The sequence below is a fragment of the Triturus cristatus genome, chromosome 5_1 (genome assembly GCF_964204655.1).
Source record: "Triturus cristatus chromosome 5_1, aTriCri1.1, whole genome shotgun sequence".
Lineage (NCBI taxonomy): Eukaryota > Metazoa > Chordata > Amphibia > Caudata > Salamandridae > Triturus > Triturus cristatus.
In genome coordinates, this window is record NC_140587.1 from 555,594,620 (window position 1) to 555,613,619 (window position 19,000).

A 19,000-nucleotide genomic window follows, 5' to 3' on the forward strand; every position below is an offset into this window, starting at 1 on the left:
AGCTGAACTAACTATAACGGGGGAATTTCAATGGTGTTGTACGAGTGAAATGTCCAGCTAACTATAACATGTGTTAAACCTATGGTTTTTTCAGTGAATTTGCAAGGTTTTTTAAATGCTAATTCCTAACTATAACGTGTGTGAAACCTATGGTTTTTACAGTGAATTTGCAAGGTTTTTTAAATGCTAATTCCTAACTATAACGTGTGTGAAACCTATGGTTTTTTAAGTGAATTGGCAAGGTTTTTTAAATGCTAATTTCTAACTATAACGTGTGTGAAACCTATGGTATTTTTAGTGAATTTGTAAGGTTTTTTAAATGCTAATTTATGTATGTATTATTATATTTTTTATATATTTATTTTACTACTTATGTATATAGTTATAGATTGATTGTATCCTGTAATATGGAATGGCTCAGCTCTTTTTTTTTTTTATTTGGATAAAGTTGAACAGCATAGTTAATATCTTCTATAAACATATAAACAGTTTAAAATGTTTTTTTTTTAATGGTTTTTCATGCTTTTCTTTGATTTACGAGGTCCTTTAGGGACCCCCGGAGAAGGTCTAGGGGTCAGGGAGTGTCTTCCCTGCCTCCTTTTCATGTTTTAGAAATCTGGTTAAAAGTAATTCATTTCTGATGCGTGCGTGCACCGTGCATGCATACGTGCGAGCACCGTGTGCGCATGGCAAGTCATGTGATTACGAAACAACAATTTTCATTGGTTCATAGTAGTTTCTGTTCCAGAATCTTCAAACACCACACCCACTCCCCTCACTATTTCTTCTTATTTCCTGGGACAAGGAGCTGAACAGCTATTCTAGTACAATTTTACTTGAAAATGGCAGAACAGCAGTCTACTTCAGGGAGTGAGGAGGAGACCTTTGTGGTACCACCAAGGCAGACCAAGCAAAAAGACTCTTTTATCTGGAAATTCTTCACCTTTCCAGAGGGCCAAAAGAAGATCAATGCCCCGAAGGTGACATGCACTATTTGTGGAAGTGTGTTATCCAGAGGAGATCCCACCAAGAAATACTCGTTTAGTATTTATTCAGGGTTGAGACACTTCAAGACAGTGCATCCTGTACCTTATGCTCGAGAGTCAACTAGAGCCCTAAGAGACAACCCTCCACCTGCTCAGCCGAGCACATCATCTGCGGCCACAGATTCTCCATGCACCAGGTCACTGGACATCCGCCCACTTTTCCAGAAGGTGCACATACATTGTAATGTGTGCAATGCTGTTCTTTGCCACGCTGAGAGCAGTATTAACTTGATCGAAAACAAAATACAGCAGCACACATGCTCCAGCCCATAATTTTTTTCGTTTTATTTTTTTGTTCCTGTTGAACAGTTTTTCATTACCAGTTTTTTTTGGTGCTCTAAAAAAATTAAAAAAAAATACTAAATTGTTAAAAAACTAAAAAAAAAATACAAAACAAAAAAGACAAAAAAAACTGTTCTTTTCAGAACTCACTTCACTTCTCCAAGAAGAGCTATATTCCTAATATACTGTGTTGTAATTTTATTGAATGAATGTGTAGTGTATACATGAATGATTGAAATGATTGAAATGACTGAGTGAAGAGGAGGAAAGGACAGACAGAATGAGTGAGAAAAGGAAAGTATGATCAGTCATGAAAGGGAAGTGAAAGACTGACTGCAACAAAAGGACTAAGGCTAGAGGATACAGGTAAGAAGAGTGAATGAGTAAGGGAACGGCAGTGAGTAATGGAGAGTGATGGAGGAGGAGTGAGAAAAGGGGAGTAAGGAACGGAGATAGGAAAAGGGAGTAACAGATAAAGCGGATGAAGTACAGCAGGGTAAAGGGATTGAAAGTAAGAGAAGTGGAGTGATGGTGAGATAAGGGGTATGAGGATTAGAAAATGGGGTAAGGGAAAGTGAAAGATGGGGAGTGAGGGGATACATACATAAAGATTCTTTTCTAAACCATCTGTTTTCGATATGTTTTTCTCTAGAGAATCCATTTTAGTTTTCAATTTGCCTGTCAATATAATAGTTATTCCTTCATGCTGTATTTTATCCACGGCTTCCATTTTCATAATCTCTTCATTTTCCAATTTCAAAAGTTCTTCATTGAATATAGAGCATTCATGCAGTGTTGGCATTAAGCAGATGACAGTATTTTTTTCTGCAATTTTCTTGTATATTTTCTCTGGAACTATTTGTTCTGTTGGAAACAAATTACATAGCAATCGACTCTGTAAAGCTTTTCTGCCATGTTCTGTGAGTAGTCCAATTCTGATATATTTGAGAATACTTGCATAATCATCATCATTTGCTTGCCGCATATTGGTAATGAGTTCTTTGTACTCAAAGTATGACCAAATATTCACATTACCTATACTTCCTAATGACTTTTTCGTGTCTTCATGTGCAAGAGTATTAAATACTGGTTGTCCTTTAACTGGAGTGAGCTGCAGTAGATCCCCAAAAACTATAACATGTTTTCCTCCGAATAAGACGTCATAGTCTGTCTTTAGAATTTGCTGCATTCTTAAATGCACAAAGGCAAGCATTAAGTTTGATACCATGCTTACCTCATCAATAATGAGAACTTTCATTTTCTTGAACACTCTTGAAACTTCAAAACATGCTTCTCCTGTTAGCTTGTGGTATTCTATTTTGTTCTCATGCTCTACTGGTAACATTAGCAAACAATGTAAGGTAATTCCTTTTATGTTATATGCTGCTATCCCAGTTGGAGCAGTAACAACACAAGACAAAGTTGAATCAGTTTTTTTCTGTAGGTAGCTTCTAATTACTTTAATTAAGAAACTTTTTCCAGTTCCAGCTTGTCCACTTACATACATTCTGATTGGTTCAAATGATGTGCATGAGCACTCTTTATTTTCATGTAGTAATCCATGATCAATTTGTTTTGTGACTTCTTCATAAATTTGTTGTTGTTCATCATTCAGTTGTTGTTCCAAATTTGGTAAGTCTATTAAATCTTCCTCAGCTTGATTCATAGCTGTTTCCACTTCAGCCATGGCTATTGCAGCTTCATTTTCTACAATTGGTTGTCCTAGGGGATCTTGACTGAGCGTACCAGAACTTTGACTGTCTTGAGAACTGTCTCTAGCTACTTCAGCTGCAATTGTAGCTTCTTGTTCAATTTCTTCATTTAACATTTGTACATAATTTGTGAAAGTACTGCATTCTATGCTATCTTTACATGCATTAAAGGAATCTTCATAGCTCTGAAAATCTCCAAGTAATTCATCCTCTGAACGCCATGGTTTAAACAGCTGTAAAAGTGCTAAGTAGTAAAATTACTTTTTGTCAGTAGTGTCGCAACTCAGCTTCCTGTGATTAATCAAACTTCCTTTTGTTTGTTTCACCAAACATCCTTCCTCACCAATGACTTTATATTTTCCATTGTTGATGTCTTCTGTGGCATTCTGTGTAAAAATGTAGTTCTGCAGCACTTCATAGAGACACATGTTCTCAAGATGATGACTTCTGTTTGGGTAATATGTGTCCAAGGTATTTGTTTTCAAAATGTCTGTACTTTCTGGTTCGTTCTCTGCTAAATATTCAATTTCTCGAATAGATTTCAGTACCCGATTTCACATTCCTGCAAGGCCTAAACTTACCCAAATTATTCTTCTGGATTTGGAGTACAGACTTGCAGATGATAACCTATCTGAGCATTCATATGACCCAATTTCTTGATGCGATAACATCTTTAAACTGAAACTGTATAGCTTTTTAATGACAGTCTTCTCGTGAGAAATCTCTTCCCACATTTCTTTCAAACCCATTTTCTCAGATTTAGTGATGTAAGATGTGACATACCGAGCAACAGCAATAGAATTGTCAGCTACATACTGAATATCCATGTTAGCATTCCACATGAATAAAATGACTGGGTTGTAGTCATTTATATATTTTGACTCTTCTTTTCTTCTTAGGTTGTAGGTATTTTTCGGAGATTTTCTTGTAATGGTATGTCGCACAGCTGACATAAAACTGTTTACTCTTCCTTTTGAAAGAACAGGTCGTGGAAATCCAAATCGCCATTTTGTGTAGAATTTATCATTACTCTTGTACTTTCGTCGACAGTATTTTCCACACCGATGACATTGGAAACGTAAAACTTGCTCTTTTAAGTTTTTTTCTTCTGTGCTTTTAGGTATAGCACATGTTGCATATTCTTCAATGAAAGATAAAACTGCATCATCAGAATCTGTTCCAAATTTTGGGGCATCCTTGATCCACAACAGCATATGAATATGAGGAGCACCTCTTGCTTGGTACTCTTTTCTCCAAAAGAAATCCACAACTTCTCCAAGAGGTGGATTTTTTTTATTGCAGATGAAGGACATTATAGCCTCAAATCTATGATTGAAATATCTGCAAACATTAACCGGATCCAATGAGCACAATTCTCCTGCTGTCTTGTATTGGATGTTTTCAATATTTGAATTTGCCTCTCGAAGAAAATCCAGTAAATCATCCCAAGCGTACTTAGCACAGCTTAGGGTAAGGAACCATGTAGGAGTTCCTAAATTCCGTAACATACATTTCAATTCTCCGTGGCGTCGGTACCAATATTCATTAGTTCCACGCTGACAAGCCATCAGATTAATCAGTTGAGATTCCAAATGATCATCTCGCTGTTGCACTTTGTTCATAAAATCCTTTGCAGACACATTATGTAGATTTACTCCAGTTTTTAAAATGTGATTTACTGCATAAGATAGTGCAGGCAAGTCACTTTCGAATAAAAGATGGAACAAATAAGGAATACTTTGACGAAATCTTGGATCTTCTGCATATAATCTTGTAGTCCGATACTCAGAAGCAGGAATCTGTACTGGACGTTCATCATATCGTCCACCTTTTCCTGTAGGAAACAGCTGGGGAAAACAACGAGCTTCCAAGCTCTCCTCCCATACACTCACGGGAGTTCCTTTTGCTTTTTTCATCTGAAACAGATCAATAGTGTTTCCCATAAATTCTTTAGAATGAAGAGGATGTATGCTGAAATGTTAATAAATTTCTTCTTCTTTTGACTTATCCACTTTTTCAATTTGCCCAGTTGGTATTCCTGTGTCTGCTAGTAAAACTTCTTCATCTTCATCCATATAAATTGATTCATAGTACTTATTATTTCTTTTCAAATATAAATTTGCTCTTTGTACTTTTCGTACATCTACTAGCTCCTGCCAAATGTTCTTATTCTTTGTAGGTACACCATTAACCAGAATAACTAATGGTTCAGTTTCCAAACTATCTGCATCAATTGTTTCAATATTTTTTTTCAAATCTAATGGCAAATAGACAACTCTTCCTTTTAACCCCTTCCCTGCTCATGACGGAACCACTCCGTCATGAGCCACGGTCGCGCTGTGCTCATGACGGAGTGGTTCCGTCATGCTGCGGCCGTTGGCGGCCGCTCCGCCCATGCGGCGCCTTTTCCCCGCCTGTGTGGGCGTGTAACGTAAGTGGGCGGCGCCGTGATGGAACCACTCGGTCATGAGCACAGCTCACCCGTGACTCATGATGGCGTGGTTCCGTCATGCGCACAGCCGCGCCGCGCTCTCCGAAAACCCCCCCAGCGCCGCGGCGGAATTCGTGCCGCGGCGAAGGGGTTAAACCTCTTTGTAAATCTGAAGGAGGTAATTTACCTGTTTTGGGCTCCATACGAACTATAGTCTGAAACGGATGGACACATTGAATGAGTATAGACTCATACGTATTTAAATCACTAAGTTCTGCAGGAATATCAACCAATTCTAAATTATTATGTACAGCTCTAGCTGGCATTTTATTTTTTTCTAACTTGTTATAACAGTATTTACAAATACGCTGATCTTCACCCACATCAAAACAATTTTCCAGAAACAAATATGTAGCAAAATCCTTCCACTCATAATTATTTTCTTTTTCACTTTTTTTATAGAGATCAACATTCCTTGTTTGAGTTTTATAATGGCTTCTCCGGCAACAAATACAAGTAATATTTGGTCTTTCATTAGAGACGATAGTAAATTTTGTCATTTGATCTTCAAAAATTTTTCTAACAGTGGGTTCTACATTCTCTTCCACATTTTCTTCAATAACTGTGTCATTTCCTGCACTTTCTTGTTCTGGACCAAAGTAACAAAAACTGAATATCATCAGTAACCTTCTCTACATCTGATACAGATCCACGCAACAGAGCACTATTCAACTCATTTAACTTTAGTGCTGGATTTTTAGCAAAATACAATCTTCACACAAACTTTCTCATTTCAGTATGATGTACTGCCAGCATCCTAAAATGGTGAAAAACACTTTGACAAACTTTCCTACAAAGACAAGCCAGAGAATGTCCTTGCAAACCAGTATTCTTTCTCACTCTGCATGGATCTAGTCTTTGAAGCACCTTAATCTTCTGTTTAACACTTTTTTTTTACTATATTCTCTTACAAAGTCACGTAATTTATCAATAGATTCTTGTCATACAGTACAAATACTACTACAATTCCAAGTGTACACTGGGGCTTTAGGACATTTCCCCATAACCTCATCAGCTAACACTTCTTCCTCATTTCTTGGAACCATTTTCTCCTTTTGCATTGCACAACCATCTTTAACTTCATAAGTTCGACCACTGGTGTCAACTGCATGAAGCAAACTATTACTTTGAAGATAACTCTCTTCATTAAAAAATGGTTCAGTACTTGAACTATGCTTCCATTCTCCTAAGAACACATTACAAAAGTTATTTTTTTTCACTACTCTTTTCCTTTTGCTTTTTGATTTCATTACATTGACTATTTTATCTAATGTACGGATCCTGTTCAAAATTAAAATGAATAGTTTTCTTTTTAATTCCAAAGCCTTTGCAACAATTGATTCAATATGTTTCTTTTTCTTATAAAATATTGCTTTCTTCCTATATTTTTTCACATCCTTTAGCAAATTGAACACCACTCTTCTCTGAAACATTTTTTTACGAATGTTTTGAAATTCTGTTTTTCTTTTTAAGTCATTCTTTCTTGCTTCTGATTGTACATTAGCATTTAGTATTTTCTTTCTATTGTCTTGTTGTTTTCTTCTCGAAACCCTATTTGCAGTAGATATACTTTGTACATTTTTTCTATGTTTGAGGATATTTTAATAAAAATCCTTAGTCTGCTTACCAGAAGACTTTTTCTTTTTTTCAACATGAGGTTCTTCAACTAATTTTTGTTGTCCAGTTGTCTTCAAATATAGATGTTTTTGCTGTTCTTTTCTCTTTCTTGATTTTATAGGCTTGTTTAATTTATTTCAGTGTTGTTCAGCAATACCTAAAGGAAACTAAAAAAAAAATACCTTTATGTAATTTAAATATATTACTATATTTTTTTTGAGCTTTTCAAATCCTATCATATGAGCTGCCCCTTTCCTACGAGTGCAAGTCTTACAGAACAAGAGCAACACAAATGAAATCTCTGACAACAATTCCTGTGTGCAGACAAACTCATGGTGTGATTCTAGGCAGAAAACGATATTTGATTGGCAATTTCAAAGCACATTTACTACTGTGGTAGAGCAAGTGATAATTACTGTAACAGCCTGACACATTTTCCTTATAGTTTAGAGAGGCAGAAAAGAGCACATGTCCTAACAGCTACTTGAGACCATGAGCATGTGGAACCTGGGTGAGTGATTAGACTAGAGCAAAGGAAATGAGCCTAGGTGATGTTGAATGTGTTAGCGTTACACACTGCTATCTGAAATACCACACAGTGCTGAATAGTAAGCATGGGAATGCAGGAGAAGCAGCTGCCTGTGTGCTAAGAGTGTGTTTCTAGAGACTGTGTATTGTCAGGTGCAAGAGAGATCTGCATGGACACTTGCACAACTGCATGAAGACTGCAGAGATGTATGTAAGATCACCTGTGGTAAGGGTTAATAGGAGTTTTGAACATGTAGGAACTACCTCACCCATTGCAGGAGTGGAAGGAACATCTACCCTGTTGTTTTCAAATGTGTTAGCATTTGCCTCTCATCTGTGAGATAGTGATTTGTGCTGAATGCTAACCCTCACAGTTCAAGAAAACAAGCTGCCCCTTTCCTACGAGTGCAAGTCTTACAGAACAAGAGCAACACGAATTAAATCTCTGACAACAATTCCTGTGTGCACACAGACTCATGGTGGGATTCTAGGCAGAAAACGATATTTGATTGCCAATTTCAAAGCACATTTACTACTGTGGTAGAGCAAGTGATAATTACTGTAACAGCCTGACACATTTTCCTTATAGTTTAGAGAGGCAGAAAAGAGCACATGTCCTAACAGCTACTTGAGACCATGAGCATGTAGAACCTGGGTGAGTGATTAGACTAGAGCAAAGGAAATGAGCCTTGGTGATGTTGAATGTGTTAGCGTTACACACTGCTATCTGAAATACCACACAGTGCTGAATTGTAAGCATGGGAGTGCAGGAGAAGCAGCTGCCTGTGTGTTAACAGTGTGTTTCTGGAGACTGTGTATTGTCAGGTGCAAGAGAGATCTGCATGGACGCTTGCACAACTTCATGAACACTGCAGAGATGTATGTAAGAGCACATGTGGTAAGGGTTAATTGGGCTTATGAACATGTAGGAACTACCTCACTCATTACAGTACTGCAAGGAAAATCTACCCTGTTGATTTCAAATGTGTTAGCATTTGCCTCTCATCTGTGAGATAGTGATTTCTGCTGAATGCTAACCATCACAGTTCAAGAAAACAAGCTGCCCCTTTCCTACGAGTGCAAGTCTTACAGAACAAGAGCAACACAAATTAAATCTCTGACAACAATTCCTGTGTGCACACAGACTCATGATGTGATTCTAGGCACAAAACAGTATTCCTGGGTGATGCCAGTACACCTTAACTTATGGTGAAGACATACTCCATAATATCTTACAAGTTCAAGGCAGTTAAATATCTTCCAAAACATAAAATGTAAAACACAACTTTAAAAGAAGAAACACATTTCTATTATTTATATCAAAATACACCACATACATCCCCTCTCAAATTCATAACACACCTTTGAAAGTAGTTAGTTGAGAAAGAAATGTGCCACTCACACAGCAGATTATCAGAGCCAGAATCTCCGAGCTGTACTCCTCTCACCAGAACCACTAAATGGCAACATTTCCCTCTCTTTTTTCACACATATACATGTTAACTTCAAATCACGGTGCGCGCATATAGATATTTATGTACTTTTAACTGTAATTTTCTCAGGTACTACTGAACAGATTGACACCATATATGCAAAAGGCACATGACTGACCTGAGGACTACCTCTTTGCAAAATTTCAAGTAATTCTGTTCAGCCGTTCGGGCTGTACCTTCGACTAAAGGTCCTATGGGAAAATGCATGGGGAAAACGTGTTTTGGGACCCCCCTTTTTTCTCAGCCCCCGCTTGATGAATCACCCCGAGACTTTCAGGGTAGGAGCTGAGCGGAGCGCCCCATTAGTTTTGAAAATTTCACGAAGATAAGTCAACCGGCGCCAAAGTTACCCAAAATAGAATTTTCAGATTTCCTATGGGAACTCGGTCCTAACTATAACTATCTACTGGCGACCGCCAGTAGATAATGTATATACATATATGTATATACAGATTGAAAAGGGCTGCTTGTTGCAGCCAAAACACCTCTCTCCTGGTTGCTGGGTCGAGGGAGGCCCAACACAACAAAGAAGGTTTTCTTCTGCAGCCCTCGTGTGCGTGCTCTCTTCAGTTAGGAGTAGGGGTTGTGTTGATACTAAGCCTGGGCAAAGCACTACGCTACGCTCGCGTAGTTTGCGAAGTTCGCGCTACTTCGCACTACGCGAACTGCACGTAGCACAGTGCGAACACGCGTAGCGTAGTGTTGCGTAGTGCTGCGGTCATTTTTTGCTTGCTCGCGGTCCTCAACGTCAAGTTGGCAACCGCGAGCAAGCAAAATGACATCCCGGCGAGACTTTTTCCTAGTTCGCGATCAGCAACTTCAAGTTGGCGATCGCGAGCATGGAAAATAAACCTCCCGGCGAGATTCCCAACGCGAGGAGGTCAGGTTTCTCATTGCGACTGGTCGCGTATGCTCGCGACCGCTCGCGATGAGAAACTACCAGTTCGCGTTGAGAAAGCTGAAGCTCGAGTAAAAATCTACTCGAGCAGCAGAAAACTACAGCTCGCACTGTGCAAGATGCCATTTTCAATGATTGCACAGTGCCGGTTGCTTGTCTGCACTGTGCAATCATTGAAAACGACATCTGGCACAGTGCGAACAAGGTACTATGCAGTTCGCGAAGAGCTACGCGTAGCTCGCGTAGTGCGAACTTCACTTTGCGTAGCTTCGCGAAGTGCTACTTCGCGAACAACACCCAGCCCTAGTTGATACACACACACACACACACACACACACACCCACACACACACACACACACACATATGTATATATATTATCTACTGGTGGTCACCAGTAAATAGTTATAGTTAGGACCTAGTTTCCATAGGAAGAGGGTTTTTTTGTTTACCCAATAACTTTGGTGCCGGCTGACGAATCTTCGCGAAATTTTCAAAACGTGTGGGGCACTCTGGTCTTCTCCTATCCTAAATGTTTCGGGGTGATTCGCCAAGCAGGGGCCGAGAAAGAAAGGGGGGTGCCAAAACTTTAGACACGGCTATAGCTAAAACTTCCGAATGGAATTACACCAAATTTGGCAAAAAGGTAGCCCTTGTTTCACAAAGAGACCTTTTTTTCAAATGGAGTAAATCCGTACAGTAGTTCCTGAGATATTCAAAAAACTAGAAGTCGGACAATCAACGTTCCATAGGAAACTTTAGACACGGCTAGAGCTGAAACTGCTGAACGGAATTACACCAAATTTAGCAAAAAATGTAGCCCTTGGTTCAGAAAGAGATCTTTTTTTTTAATGGTGTAAATCCGTTCAGTAGTTTTTGAGATATTAAAGGAAATGTTTGTTTATATATCTAGGCGGGACCTAACTACACAAGCACGAGTTTGGCTCTAATTGGCTGACACTTCAATCCAGGAAGTGTTAGCAGCCATCTTGGTGCAATGCTTTTAGGTCTTGCCTAGAGATGCAGCGCATGCGCTGCGCGCTTGGCGAGATCTATTGTTGTCGATCTACCCAAACACCACTGCACTAACCTAAACCCTAAAACACTACCCCCAGCACGACCCCCTACACTATCCAAACACCACTGCACTACCCTAAACCCTAAAACACAACCCCCAGCATGACCCCCTACACTACCCTACACCCTAAAACACTACCCCAACACGAACCCCTACACTACACAAACACTACTGCACTACCCTTAACCCTAAAACTCTACCCCCAGCATGACCCCCTACACTACACAAACACCACTGCACTACCTTAAACTCGAAAACACTATCCCCAGCACAACCCCCTACACTACACTAACCCCACTGCACTACCCTAAACCCTAAAACACTACCCCCAGCACAACCCCTTCACTACCCAAACACAACTGCACTTCCCTAAGCCCAAAAACACTACCCCAGTACAACCGCTTACACTACCCAAACACCACTGCACTACCCTAAACCCTTAAACACTACCCCAATTGACTCCCTACACTACCCAAACACCACTGCACAACCTTAAACCCTAAATCCTAAATCTACCCCAAGTACGACCCACTACACTACACAAACACCACTGCAGTACCCTAAACTCTAAATCTATCCCAGTATGACCCTCTACACTACACAAACACCACTGCACTACCCTAAACACTAAAACACTACCCCAAGCACGACCCCCTACACTACACAAACACCACTGTACTAACCTAAACCCTAAAATACTATCCCCATTACGACCCGTTCACCCCCTAACACAACTGCACTGCCCTAAACCCCAAAACACTACCCCAGTACGACCCCTACACTACACAAACACCACTGCACTACCCTAAACCCTAAAACCCCACCCCTAGCACAACCCCTGCACTACAAAAACACCACTGCACTACCCTAAACCCTAAAACACTACCCCAGCACTACCCCCTACACTAACCAAACACCAATGCACTACCCTAAACCCTAAAACCCTACCCTGAGCACTACCCCCTACACTACTTAAACACCACTGCAGTACCCTAAACCCTAAAACACTACCCCAAGCACAACCCCCTTCACTACCCAAACACCAAAGCACTGCCTTAAACCCTAAAACACTATCCCCAGTTCAACCCCCTACACTACACAAACACCACTGCAGTATCCTAAACCCTAAATCACTACACCAAGCACGATTCCCTACACTACACAAACACCACTGCACTACCCCAAACCCTAAACCACTACCCCCAGTACAACACCCTACACTCCCCAAAAACTACTGCACTACCCTAAACCCTAAACCCTAAATATACCCCCAGCATGAACCCCTACACTACACAAACAACACTGCACTACCCTAAGCCCTCAAACACTACCCCATCACAACCCCTTAGACTTCCCAAACACTACTGCGCTTCCCTAAACCCTAAAGCACTTCTCCCAGCATGACCCATTACACTACACAAACACCATTGCACTACCCTAAACCCTGAAACACTACCCCGAGCATGACCCCCTACTACCGAATACCACTGCACTACCCTAAACCCTAAATCTACCCCAGCATGACCCTTTACACTACACAAACACCACTGCGCTACCCTAAAACACTACCCCACCATGACTCATTGCACTACCCAAACACCACTGCACTACCCTAAACCCTAAAACACTACTCCCAGCATGACCCCCTACACTACCTGAATACCACTGCACTACCCTAAACTCTAAATCTACCCCTTGCACAACCTCCTACACCACCCAAAACACCACTGCACTGCCTTAAACCCGAAAACACTAACCCCAGCACGACCCCCTACACTACTCAAACACAACTGCACTACCCTAAACCCTAAAACACTACCCCCATCATGACCCCGTACACTACCCGAACACCTCTGCACTACCCTAAACCCTAAAACACTACCCTGACACGACCCCCTACACTACACAAACACCACTGTACTACCCTAAACCCTAAAACACTACCCCCAGCACAACCCTCTACACTACAAACATCACTGCACTACCCTAAACCCTAAAACACAACCCCTAGCACGATCCCCTACACTACCCGAACCCCACTGAACTACCCTAAACCTTAAAACACTACCCCAAGCATGACCCCCTACAATACCCAAACAACACTGCACTACCCTAAACCCTAAAACACTACTACCAGCATGACCCCTACACTACCCAAACACCACTGCACTACCCTAAACCCTAAAACACTACCCCCAGCACGACGCCCACACTACACAATCACAAGCATACTACCCTAAACCCTAATTCTACCCCCAGGATGACCCCCTACACTACACAAACACCACTGCACTCCCCTAAACCCTAATTCACTACCACAAGCACGACTCCCTACACTACACAAACACCTCTGTACTACCCTAAAACCTAAAACACTACCCCCAGCACGACCCCCTACACTACCCAAACCCCAATGCACTACCCTAAACCCTAAAACACGATGCCCCACACGACACAAACACCATTACTCTACGCTAAACCGTAAAACTCTACCCCATCATCACCCACTACACTTCACAAACACCATTGCACTACACTAAACCCTAAAACACTACCCCCTACACTACCCAAACACCACCCACTACCCTAAACCCTAAAACACATACCCCAGCATCACCCCCTCACTACACAAACACCACTGCATTGCCCTAAACACTAAAACACTACCACTAGCACAACCCCCACTACCCAAACACCACTGCACTGCCCTAATCCCTAAAACACTACCCCAGCACGATCCCCCTACACTACTCAAACTCCAATGCGCTGCACAGCCCTAAACCCAAAAACACTAACCCCAACACGACCCCCAGCACTTTCCAAACACCACTGCACTACCCTAGACCCTAAATTAACCCCCAGCATGACCCCCTACACTACACACACACCACTGCACTACCCTAAATCTACCCCTAGCACGACCCCCTACACTACACAAACACCACTTCACTACCCTAAACCCTAAAACACTACCACAAGCATGACCCCATAATCTACCCAAACACCACTACACTAACCTAAACCCTAAAACATGACCCAACACTACACAAACAACCCTGCACAGCCCTAAACCCAAAAACACTAACCCCAACACGACCCCCAGCACTTTCCAAACACCACTGCACTACCCTAAACCCTAAAACACGACCCCCTACACTACACAAACACCACTGCACTACCCTAAACCCTAAATCTACCCCCAGCATGACCCCCTCCACTACTCAAACTCCATTTCACTACCCTAATCCCTAAAACACTACTCCCAAGACGACCCCCTGCACTACATAAACTACACTGCACTAACCTAAACCCTAAAACTCGACCCCCTACACTACACAAACACCACTGCACTACCCTAAACCCTAAAACTCTACCCCCTACACTACACCAACACCTCTGCACTGCCCTAAAACAATACCCCCAGCATGACCCCCTATACTGCCCAAAACCACTGCACTGTCCTAAATCCTAAAACAATTCCACCAGCACGATCCCCCTACACTACACAAACACCACTGCACTGCCCTAAACCCTAAAACTCTACCCCCAGCACGACCCCCCACACTAACCAAACACCACTGCACTACCCTCAACCACGCCCCCCTATACTACACAATCACCACTGCACTACCCTAAACCCTAAAACACTACCCCCAGCACAACACCCTACACTACACAAGCAAAACTGCACTACCCTAAACCCTAAATACACCCCAAGCATGAACCCCTACACTACAGAAACACCACTGCACTACCCTAAACCCTCAAACACTACCCCAGCATGACCCCTTACACTTCCCAAACACCACTGCGCTTCCCTAAACCCTAAGACTCTTCCCCAGCATGACCCATTATACTACACAAACACCACTGCACTACCTAAACCCTAAAACACTACCCCCAGCACAACCCTCTACACTACAAACATCACTGCACTACCCTAAACCCTAAAACACAACCCCTAGCACGATCCCCTACACTACCCAAACCCCACTGAACTACCCTAAACCTTAAAACACTACCCCAAGCATGACCTCCTACAATACCCAAACAACACTGCACTACCCTAAACCCTAAAACACTACTACCAGCATGACCCCTACACTTCCCAAACACCACTGCACTACCCTAAACCCTAAAACACTACCCCCAGCACGACGCCCACACTACACAATCACAAGAATACTACCCTAAACCCTAATTCTACCCCCAGGATGACCCCCTACACTACACAAACACCACTGCACTCCCCTAAACCCTAATTCACTACCACAAGCACAACTCCCTACACTACACAAACACCTCTGTACTACCCTAAAACCTAAAACACTACCCCCAGCACGACCCCCTATACTACCCAAACCCCAATGCACTACACTAAACCCTAAAACACGATGCCCCACACGACACAAACACCATTACTCTACGCTAAACCGTAAAACACTACCCCCTACACTACCCAAACACCACCCACTACCCTAAACCCTAAAACACATACCCCAGCATCACCCCCTCACTACACAAACACCACTGCATTGCCCTAAACACTAAAACACTACCACTAGCACAACCCCCACTACCCAAACACCACTGCACTGCCCTAATCCCTAAAACACTACCCCAGCACGATCCCCCTACACTACTCAAACTCCAATGCGCTGCGCAGCCCTAAATCCAAAAACACTAACCCCAACACGACCCCGAGCACTTTCCAAACACCACTGCACTACCCTAAACCCTAAATTAACCCCCAGCATGACCCCCTACACTACACAAACACCACTGCACTACCCTAAATCTACCCCTAGAGCGACCCCCTACACTACAAAAACACCACTTCACTACCCTAAACCCTAAAACACTAGCACAAGCATGACCCCATAATCTACCCAAACACCACTACACTACTCTAAACCCTAAAACATGACCCAACACTACACAAACAACCCTGCACTACCCTAAACACTAAAACACTACCCCCAGCATAACCCCCTACACGACCCAAACACCACTGCACTACCCTAAACCCTAAAACACGACCCCCTACACTACACAAACACCACTGCACTACCCTAAACCCTAAATCTACCCCCAGCACGACCCCCTACACTACTCAAACACCATTTCACTACCCTAATCCCTAAAACACTACTCCCAAGACGACCCCCTGCACTACATAAACTACACTGCACTAACCTAAACCCTAAAACTCGACCCCCTACACTACACAAACACCACTGCACTACCCTAAACCTCTACCCCCTACACTACACCAACACCTCTGCACTGCCCTAAAACAATACCCCCAGCATGACCCCCTATACTGCCCAAAACCACTGCACTGTCCTAAATCCTAAAACAATTCCACCAGCACGATCCCCCTACACTACACAAACACCACTGCACTGCCCTAAACCCTAAAACTCTACCCCCAGCACGACCCCCAACACTAACCAAACACCACTGCACTACCCTCAACCACGCCCCCCTATACTACACAATCACCACTGCACTACCTTAAACCCTAAAACACTACCCCCAGCACAACACCCTACACTACACAAGCAAAACTGCACTACCCTAAACCCTAAATACACCCCAAGCATGAACCCCTACACTACAGAAACACCACTGCACTACCCTAAACCCTCAAACACTACCACAGCATGACCCCTTACACTTCCCAAACACCACTGCGCTTCCCTAAACCCTAAGACTCTTCCCCAGCATGACCCATTATACTACACAAACACCACTGCACTACCTAAACCCTAAAACACTACCCCCACCATGACCCCATACACTACCCGAACACCACTGCCCTACCCTACACCCTAAAACACTAACCCCAGCACGACCCCCTACACTACCCAAACACAACTGCAATACCCTAAACCCTAAAACACAACCCCAGCACAACCCCCTACACTACATATACACCACTGCACTACCCTACTGCACTACCCTAAACCCTAAAACACTACCCCCAGCACGACCCCCTGCACTACCCAAATACCACTGCACTACCCTAAAACACTACCCCCAGCACAACCCCCTACACTACCCAAACATCACTGCACAACCCTAAACCCTAAAACTCTACCCCCTACACTACACAACCACCACTGCACTACCCTAAACCCTAAAATACTACCTCCAGCACGACCCCCTTCACTACTCAAACACCAGTGCACTACCCTAAACCCCTTAAACACTATCCCCAGCATAACCCCCTACACTGAAAAAACACCACTGCACTACCCTAAACCCTAAAACACTATCCCTAGCATGACCCCCTACACTACCCAAACACAACTGCACTACCCTAAGCCCTAAAACACTGCCCCCAGCACAACCCCCTACTCTACAAAAACACCACTGCACTACCCCAAACCATAAAACACTACCCCCAGCACGACCCTACACTACACAAACACCACAGTACTACCCTAAACCATAAAACACTATCCCCAGCATGACCCCCTACACTACCCAAACACCACTGCACTACCCTAAACCCTAAAACACCCCAGCACTACCCCTACACTACCCAATCACCACTGCACTACCCTAAACCCTAAAACACTACCCCAGAACTACCCCAATACTACACAAACACCACTGGATTACCCTAAACCCTAAAACTCTACCCCAAGCAGTACCCCTACACTACACAAACACGACTGCACTACCCTAAACCCTAAAACACTACCCCAGCATAAGCCCCTACACTTCAAAACACCATGGCACTACCCTAAACCCTAAAACAATACCCCAGCAGTACCCCCTACCCTACCCAAACACAACTGCACTACCTTAAACCCTAAAACACAACCCCAGCATGACCCCCTATACTACACATACACCACTGCACTACCCTACTACACTACCCTAAACCCTAAAACACTAACCCCTGCACGACCCCCTGCACTACCCAAATACCACTGCACTATCCTAAACCCTTAAACACTACCCCCAGCACAACCCCCTACACTACCCAAACATCACTGCACAACCCTAAACCCTAAAACTCTACCCCTAAACTACACAAACACCACTGCAGTACCCTAAACCTTAAAACACTACTCTCAGCACGACCCCCTACACTACTCAATCACCAGTACACTACCCTAAACCTTTAAAAACTACTCCCAGCACAACTCCCTACACTACAAAAACACCACTGCACTAACCGAAACCCTAAAACACTTACCCCAGCATAACACCCTACACCACACAAACATCACTTCACAACCCTAAACCATAAAACACTACCCCCAGCACGACTCTACACTACACAAACACCACAGTACTACCCTAAACCCTAAAACACTACCCCAGCACGACCCCCTACACTACCCAAACACCACTGCACTACCTAAACCCTGAAACACTAACCCCCAGCACTACCCCTAAACTACCAAACACCACTGCACTACCCTAAAGCCTAAAACAGTACGCCAGAAGTACCCCAATACTACACGAACACCACTGCATTACCCTAAACCCTAAAACACTACCCCAAGCAGTACCCCCTACACTACACAAACACCACTGCACTGCCCTAAACCCTAAAACACTACCCCCAGCAAGACCCCCTACACTACCCAAACACAACTGCACTATCCTAAACCCTAAAACACAACCCCAGCATGACCCCCTGCACTACACATACACCACTGCACTACCCTACTGCACTACCCTAATCCCTAAAACACTACCCCAAGCAGTACCCCCTACAAAACTCAAACACCACTGCCCTGCCCTAAACCCTAACACACTACCCCCAGCATGACCCCCTACACTACCCAAACACAACTGCACTATCCTAAACCCTAAAACACAACCCCAGCACGA